Genomic DNA, 8,601 nt, shown 5'->3' on the forward strand with positions numbered 1-8,601 from the left:
CCTATTTACTTTCCTTTACTCTTTCTGCTAGGATGCAGCCTTTTGAGGTTCCAAACCCGAAGAACCCAAGGCCCATTTGGATTTGTGCCTCAACAGAACTTGGACTCTTTTTACTCTTATCCCTTTGAATCGGTCAGATGTTCTGTTCAGTCTCTCACCTGTCTATCTGGACCAGCCAAAGTGGCCATAGCCCAGCCAGTGTGTCTCAGTGGTTGGGCATCGACCCATGCACCCAGAGGTCCCTGATTTAATTCCCAGTTAGGGCACATGCCCCTGTTACAGATTCAATCCCTGGTAGGGGACATGCAGGAGGCAGATGTTCAATCTTTCTATCTCTCTCTCCCTCTTCCTTCCTCTTTCTCTAAAATCAATAAAAACGTTCTTTAAATGGCCATAAACACTGGGCACTATTCTCAATATGCTATTTTAAAAAATATATATTTTTTTCAATTTGATTTTAGAGAGAGAGGAAGGGAGAGGGAGAGAAAAACATGGAGTGCACCCCGGGGATTGAACTGCAACTTAGGTATGAGCCCTGACGGGGAGTGGAACCAGAGACCTTTCGGTGCATGGGAGGCCATTCAACCAACTGAGTGAGCCACACCAGCCAGAGCTCCGTAGGCTCTTGTTCTCCCTTACTTTAACCCTTTGACCAGGAGGCTCACCATCTACTTCACTCCTGGAACTTCTAAGGTGCTGGACCTTTCTCTCTCTTCAATTATGACTCTCACTCTCCTTTTTCTTTGTGCTGCGTATAGATAAAAGGGGGTTGCATATTTCTGTGAGGGACTGTTACTCTTTCCCTTGGCCTCTCTCCTCATTCCATTCCCACACTTCCCTCTGGGAAGATGAGTGAGTTTGGGGAAAACCTCTTGTGGGCTGTGCTCCTTCTAGAGCTGCCTCTGCACAGAGCGGGCCCCGTGTCTGCTCCCAACCATGAGGCCATCCCTGTCTCCTCAGAGTAGTGCCTGCAGTGTTCAGTTCTAGGTTAAGTCCATTATGGAAAGTGAAGACATGAGAGGCCCTTTGACTACATATTAAATGTTATTCCTTGATGCAGCTGTTACCCACAATGAAACTATTATTTGTGGTCTCTCTTTGTTTGGCTTCTATCTTATTTTTTAATAGGTTTTAAGCTCAGGAGGAAAAAAAAACAGGAATGTCACTTACTGATTTCTTAAAAGCCTCCAAATGGCTATTTACCAAAAATGTCTTATTATAGCCCATTCTGTGGTGGAAGCTCTTCTTCAATCCCAATCTTCATCAGCGTCATTACCCCAAGGTCATGACTGCATCTTGAAGCAGTACACTGATACATCCAGCCATATGCTTTGTTCCTTCCCGTTGCCATATTTCATTCACAGCCTGGGATTCATGATGTGTTTAGAGTCACAGGAAACTGAAAACAACAGGTGTGAAGGAATTTTCCCAAAGACACAGATACATAGCAACATAGAATGGAACAAAAGCAACTGAACAAGGTGTACATTCTGCCCACAGCTATAATACCAAATTTTACCTTCTCTAAGCAACTCACCCAGTTATTAACTATAGTTTACATTTTTACATTAGGCGGGGGGGTGGGGGGGTTGGTTTTTAAAACAAAATATTACGGAGCCACTAAGTGAGATCTGATGTCACCTAAGCCAAGGGAAATATTTCCCTAACTGGCTAGAACAAAAGGGCCTGAACAATATGAACAATAGTGCAGAATTAGTCCCTAAACCCACAAACTGTATTTATATCGACATAACTGTAGATAATACTCCTTTTTTTCCCTTAAAACATTACCATAAGCTTAATTTTCCTTTTTTATTTTTCTGAGAACTTCTGCTTATTTGCAACTTTTTCTGGGCCATAGCAGCACTCCAAGAGTGTTTTGGCAACAGCCTCTGTTGTGGTCAGCAACTCCCTTTGCAGCTGGGATTTCTAAAAGAAGTGAGGAGCATTTGCCTCATAGTACTCCAGCAACCAAGCAAAACTTCTATGGGAATTAGTCCCAGAGGCCCCCCCCCCACACACACACACACACTTCCCTTCCTTCATGTGATCAAGGAGATTAAAGCCACTGGTGCACATTTCAGCAAGTATGTCACTCACAGTGGGGATAGTACAGGGTCATCATCCCAACCACTGGGTCCTGAAACAGGTCGTGGGAAACTTCACTGACTAGTAATCATGGAACTAATGACCTGTGTGGCTCAAGTTAGAGAACTTGTTAGAGGTTAAGTCTATCTCCCCTGAAGTAGAGATGTGCCTCTCAATAGATATGAACATGTATGTGTGTTTGGTGGGCAGTGGTACAGAATTTTTCCAAAGACAACAAGGCAATGGATTTATTCAATCCAGGGGGGGGGGAACCTTTTTTCTGCCAAGGGCCATTTGGATATTTATAACATCATTCTCAGGCCATACAAAATTATCAACTTAAAAATTATGTTGCTATAAAAAAAACCTCCTAGGTTTATTGAATTTTGAATCCCACTGTGGTTGCTTTGGCAGGGCCAGACCAAATGATATGATCCTATGATCCATGGGCCAGACATTCCCCACCCCTGGATTAAATAAACATAAACATCTAGCTTTGCCTTAACCACAATCAATAAAACAAAATCAAATAAGAACAACAACAACAGCAACAAAAAACACCAACAACACAAATTTTCCTGTCTAAGCAGCAATTGAGTGTAGAGGCCAGAGGTGATGAAACTTACAAGGTAAAGGTCACAACTAGCATCTTACAAGGTGGGAGTTGTGTCTGGCTAAACCAAACTGAGCAAAACCACTATATGACATCAATTTCAATATCTGGAAAATGCTTTGATATTTACAAAAATGGTATTGTGAAAATGTAGACCACTGATTAAATTCAACCTTGTACCCCAGGGTGTTGCCATCTTCTAATAACCTTCAAACAACAAAATAACCAAAGAAATTGATTTGAGTCTCCATAACTTTACATAAATATCATGTTGGATTCATAGACATTAGAAGCCTGAAAGAAATATTCTGTAAAGTCCCATAGATAGCTCTCTCTGAAGCCTGGAAAACAAGCCATGGGCTTTTTGTTTCTTTTAAAACAAAATTAATATTTTATTAATGATATTTTTATGTAATCCTACAAAAACTTTCTCTCAATATCGACCTCCTCTCACAAACATCTGCCTTCACTTTGAGGAACGGGTGACATTACCACCCTTAACACACTCCATTGAGGGTCAAACACTTCCACTTTTAATGACCAACAGTTTTGAAACCCCACATTGAGCAAAAGGACATTTCTCACAAGAAAACATGCTGTTAGCTCTGACAAAGGGCTATTTGTGAGGTTGCCTCCTGCTTGAATTGCCCCTTAGCAAGACAGATGCTGGAAAGGGAAGTTCAAGAGCCATTCTAATCACATCCAGTTTGGGTTACTTCCTCTGCTGCTTCCAGCACAGCTGTTCAGAATAAAACAAAAAGAGGAAATGGGGACATCCAGACTGAATATTATTAGTGCCTGTAGAAAACCCTCTCAGGGAAGGAACTGTGACATCACAGAAATGTGTCATCTTCTTTATGGACCTCTGCTCCCAAAGCAGAATGTATGCAAAGTCTTAATGCAGACGATTAATGCTGACACAGCTAGCCTATAAGGCAATAACTTAGGAAAAGGGAAACACTCAGGCAAAATCTTTCCAGGAATTAAAATGTTATTAACTCAACCAATGTTCCTTTTAACCAACCAAATAAACAAGGGTGAGTAGAGAAGCCCCCAGCAAAACTCTGGACTGAATCTCGGGAGCTTGGTGTTTTAATTCCTCTCTATAATTTTGGGCAATCATCCTAAATTCACTTCATTCCTCTAAATCTTAGCATCTTTATTTTTTTAAGGAGGGAGATGATTCTTATTGATTTTAGACATCTATGTCGGATGTCCCATAACAGATAAAATTAATATATTTATATGTGACTCATTACCTCTACTAATGCCCAACTAATACTCCTTCTTTCTCCAGTAAATCTTACTGTTTAGGATGCCATCAATTACCCTGTTTCCATCCCTAGACATTTTTTAGTTCTCTCCTATTTTTCATAGCACAGTCCTCCCTTAAGTGGTTCAATATAGTTTCACTAGTTATTTGTATTTTGTGAAAAACTGGTTCCATGATTTAATAGCTGAATCATCCATTTTTATCAATCTTCTCAGTAAAATCCTTAGCCCAGCTCTGTCCTCCCTTATTCAAGCATTTGCATCTTAGCTGGTCTTCAGCCATTATGTTGCAGTGTACTGCCCTCTCCTACAATCTAGGTTTTTCAAAATCACCTGAGTTTATTCTTAAATGATACATAGTATACATCTCTACTTGAAATCCTTCAGTCATTCCCCACTGGACATAGAATAAAGTCTAGCTTCTTAGTGCATTACCCAGGGTTCTTCAGGACCATTTCCTAAAACAAAACTCCACCCACCCCATCCTGGGAAACTTCTTGATTTGTAATACTCTCCTGAATGCTTTCGAACCTCTGTGTTGATATAAATCTGTCCCCCAAGACTCAGAAGCATCTCCCCTTGTGCTTCTACTGCTAGTTGGCCCCTCTGTCCTTCAGAAGTCATTCTTAGTATTTGCTTCTTCGGGGAGGAAGTTGAGAAGTCCAGAGAGGCAAATGTTAGATACTCATTCCTTGTTCTTTCTCCACACTAACAAAATTAAATTCCATTTAAGAAGAGGAAGTACAAAAGGAAGACACCACCTGGAAACAATAATGAGTTGACAGCCACAATTCCTTAATTTTGGTTTGTTCAAAGGCTTCATCTTCATGGGTATATTGAAGGGTATGTTTACTTTAATTTCCTAGTAATAAATAAATAAATAAATAAATAAATAAATAAATAAATAAATTCATAGTTGAATATCACTCTGAACATGTCAGCACTCCAGACAATCACTGAGGCCTAGTGTAATTTATAAGCAGACAGTTCTAGGGAAAAGAAATGACATTCTTGAAATTGTGCCCCTGGGAACTACTACAGCTATACTAGCAGTTGGCATTAATATCAGGAAGGTAATAGGAAATATTCCTTGGAATCTAGGAGCTATGGGAAAAATATGTCTAAGTAAAAAGGTGCACAGGTTCCTATGAGCCCATGGGAAAGCTGCTTAACTGTCCTGGACCTCAAATTTCTTACACAAAAATGTGGGGACACAGTTAGACAATGAGTGAAAACATGGCAGGCTCTCCTCCAATCTGTAGAAAAATTTGCAACAATGGTTCCAGAACTAATTGTGTATGTTCTTCTATAGGATGAAGGTATAGGTAGGTTGGCCAATACTTCAAGTTGTCTAGTTTTCTTTTTTTTTTCTTTTTTCTTTAATATATTTTATTGATTTTTTACAGAGAGGAAGGGAGAGAGAGATAGAGAGTTAGAAACATCGATGAGAGAGAAATATTGATCAGCTGCCTCCTGCACATCTCCTACTGGGGATGTGCCCGCAACCCAGGTACATGCCCTTGACCAGAATCGAACCCAGGACCCTTCAGTCCGCAGGCCGACGCTCTATCCACTGAGCCAAACCGGTTTTGGCGTCTAGTTTTCCTAAGACAGTCCTAAGTTATGTATGTTGTCTTAATTTAATTATTTTTTCAAAATGCCTCCTTGCAGTTTTGAAAAATGTCCAATTTGGGTTAATAAATTATATCATAACTGTAGTATGAGTTTTTATTTTTTTCCTGAAAATTTTAGGAATCATGTACGTGTCTGCCTTTTGCTAAATTCACAGATTATGGAGGAGCATGGGAGTTTAGAGTTGAACTACAAAACTTTTCCTTTTTTTAAATATCTTTAAAAGCATGTTTCTTTTTATGATTCTCAATCTTTTAGCATAAGTCAAAGATTCATAAAGCCTTTTAAAAGTTATTTTCAGGTATTATTTATTTTGGGGTAAGTTTACAGATTCCAGTGGGACCCACTCTTTTGTCAACGAATGTCATTCTTATTGCACCTCTCTATTGAAAGCTCTCTTGCAGATGGTAAACAAAATACATATACCATTTTACCATCTGCAGGATTGATAGCATTTAATTAGGAAAGCCAGGAGTGCCAGAGGTCATTTTCCAAGCCGCACCTCAGGCGAGAGACCCCCTCCCAACCTCTGCTGTGACTAATGGTTCTGCAACTCATTGTAAGTTCATTGCATCACAGAATTCCCCCTAGAGAGTTAGAATTCAAATCAGGTGAACAGATGCGCACAAATTGAGGTACTTTATCTATACACCTACAGGGATCAGGAAGTGATAGGTGGAGAGGAGACAGATGAAGGAACAAACAAGAAATTTTGAAACCATTAATTTCTTGTCTCTCTTTTCCCTTATCCCTTCTCATTTCCATGGATCCCCTCCTTTCCTCTCTGCTATCATTGCTGCCCATCACGATATTATTTTTTCCACAACCTTTCAGTCTCCATAGACAGAGAGTTCTGTTCTTTGGCAGGCAGTCGCAGTTGAGTTAACGAGGGACATGTGTTTTCAGGTGCCAAAAGTGAATCTTTTTCTCTGTTTCTCTCTTCAGAATCACAAAGCTTGCTCTCAGTAGATTGACTGAGAAACAGAGCTTGTAAACACTGAATGTTGCTTTTGTAAGTTATGGTTCAGCAAGCACAGAAATTGGCTTTATCCTGGGTAGAAATATTTCTGTAACAACGGTCGCCAGTTCCTTCCCTCTTGGACATTTTCTCTCCAGTCGCAGGCTTTGACCCAGATTTGTAAACTGAGGATCATTCAGGCTTTTCTCCACCCAAATCCTACATCCCAACCACTTTTTCCCAATCAAAATTCAGCCCCTCTACGCCTGGATCCCGCCAAGCATCTGATTTTCCCCTAGAAAACAGGAAACAAGAAAGCTATAAGAACATACATTTATATCTTATCTAAATTCATATTTTTTTTAAAAAAAACTTCCATTCATAGTTAGTCCTTCTTAAGTGAGAAATATTGCCAAGATGTCAAGAAACATTGCCTTTGAGGATTTTTTTTTTTTTTGGTCTCTCTATGAGAGTAAGTGTCACTGTCTCATGAAAAGCATCCACAGTTGACCATTAAACATGTTAATGAGTGCTCTCTTGGGCATGTTACATTTCCTGCCATCGGCCTTTCCCAGTTGAACTGTAACATGCATATTTTCTTTTACAAAACAATAATGATTTGTAATCTTCAAGTGGAGCTTTCAGAGAAATTGTAGAAACCCATGTTTGCCTATCTTTCATCATTCTTCACATCACATTATTTCACTGGATTAACAATGCTTTAAAATGCTCTAAATGTACTGTTTGCACTCTGATTACAGCAGCTCCAAGTTCGTCTCGAGAGAGCCATTCCTCATCTGCCTTTGCTGCTTTTGAGAATCTCAGTGCTGCACTTGGCTGTGTGAGCACATGAGGTAAGCCCGTTCAAGCTCATCTTGTCAGGATTGTCTTATCCCTGAGATTTCACACAACAGAATTTCCCCTCGTGTATTCTCAGCAATGCCACACAACAGGCGATTATAGCATTCAATATGCAATATCATGTTCTCTAAATTGAGCGGTTGTTTCAACAAAAATTTCCAACTTTGCATAATGTAGAACATAAAAATGAACAGACTAGAAAAATAGTGGCTCACCTCACTCTACTCCAGGGTGAAAATTCATAGCAAAAGGAAAAAAAAACCCTTTTCTATCCATGGTAGGGGGTTGGGGACAGGAGGGTGTGAGATAGCATGAAAGCCACATTTCCTCTAGTCACCCAGAAAACATCTTTGTTTGCCATTGTAATGTTACCAAGGCAACACCAGCTACTTATGATAACACATGGAGATGGCTATCACAGGCCTGATAGCACTGTGTTTAAATGTTATACAGATTCTTTTTTTTAATTAATATTCTTAATGTTGACATAATTGCAGGTGTCCCAATCCCCCCCCCCCCGCCACCTTTGCCCACCACCACACCTCCCCTCCCCCCTCCCCCCTCCCTTGGTCTTTACCAAACTACTGTCTGTGTCCATGGGGTATGCATATATGTTCTTTAGCTCATCCTTCACCTTCTTTATCTTCACTCCACACCCCATCCCCTCAGGCCAATCTGTTCCATGTGTCCATGCTTCCAGTTCCATTTTGTTCATCAATTTATTTTGTTCACTTGATTCCACATATTTGTGAGATCATATTGTATTTGTCTTTCTCTGAAATATATGAATTCCTGTCTTTGTCTTTCCTATTCCTTAAGGGAAAGGCAAAAGGATCACTGGTAGCCAAAGACTGTAATAAAAGGAAATCTAGATTATAGCCTATATTAAGCTACATTCAGATGGTTCCTGTTTTATTTTTAGATCAATGGTTGTGAATCAAGTGTGCTTTGCGGTTAACAGTTGCAGTACTCACACATTTATGACCCAACTTCCTCATCTGCCATCTCTTTACCAAAAATCTCAAGAAGAAATAATACATTTGATTGTCAATGGAAGACGAAAAGGAACCATCCAGAACCTTTTCCTGAACCACCTCAAACCTTTAGGGCATACCCTTGTACAAGCTGTATTGACATGAACTTGTTCCTTTACATTTCTATCTGGCCTTGACTCCCT

This window comes from Myotis lucifugus, unplaced genomic scaffold (assembly GCF_000147115.1).
Source record: "Myotis lucifugus unplaced genomic scaffold, Myoluc2.0 scaffold_238, whole genome shotgun sequence".
In the NCBI taxonomy this organism is placed as follows: domain Eukaryota; kingdom Metazoa; phylum Chordata; class Mammalia; order Chiroptera; family Vespertilionidae; genus Myotis; species Myotis lucifugus.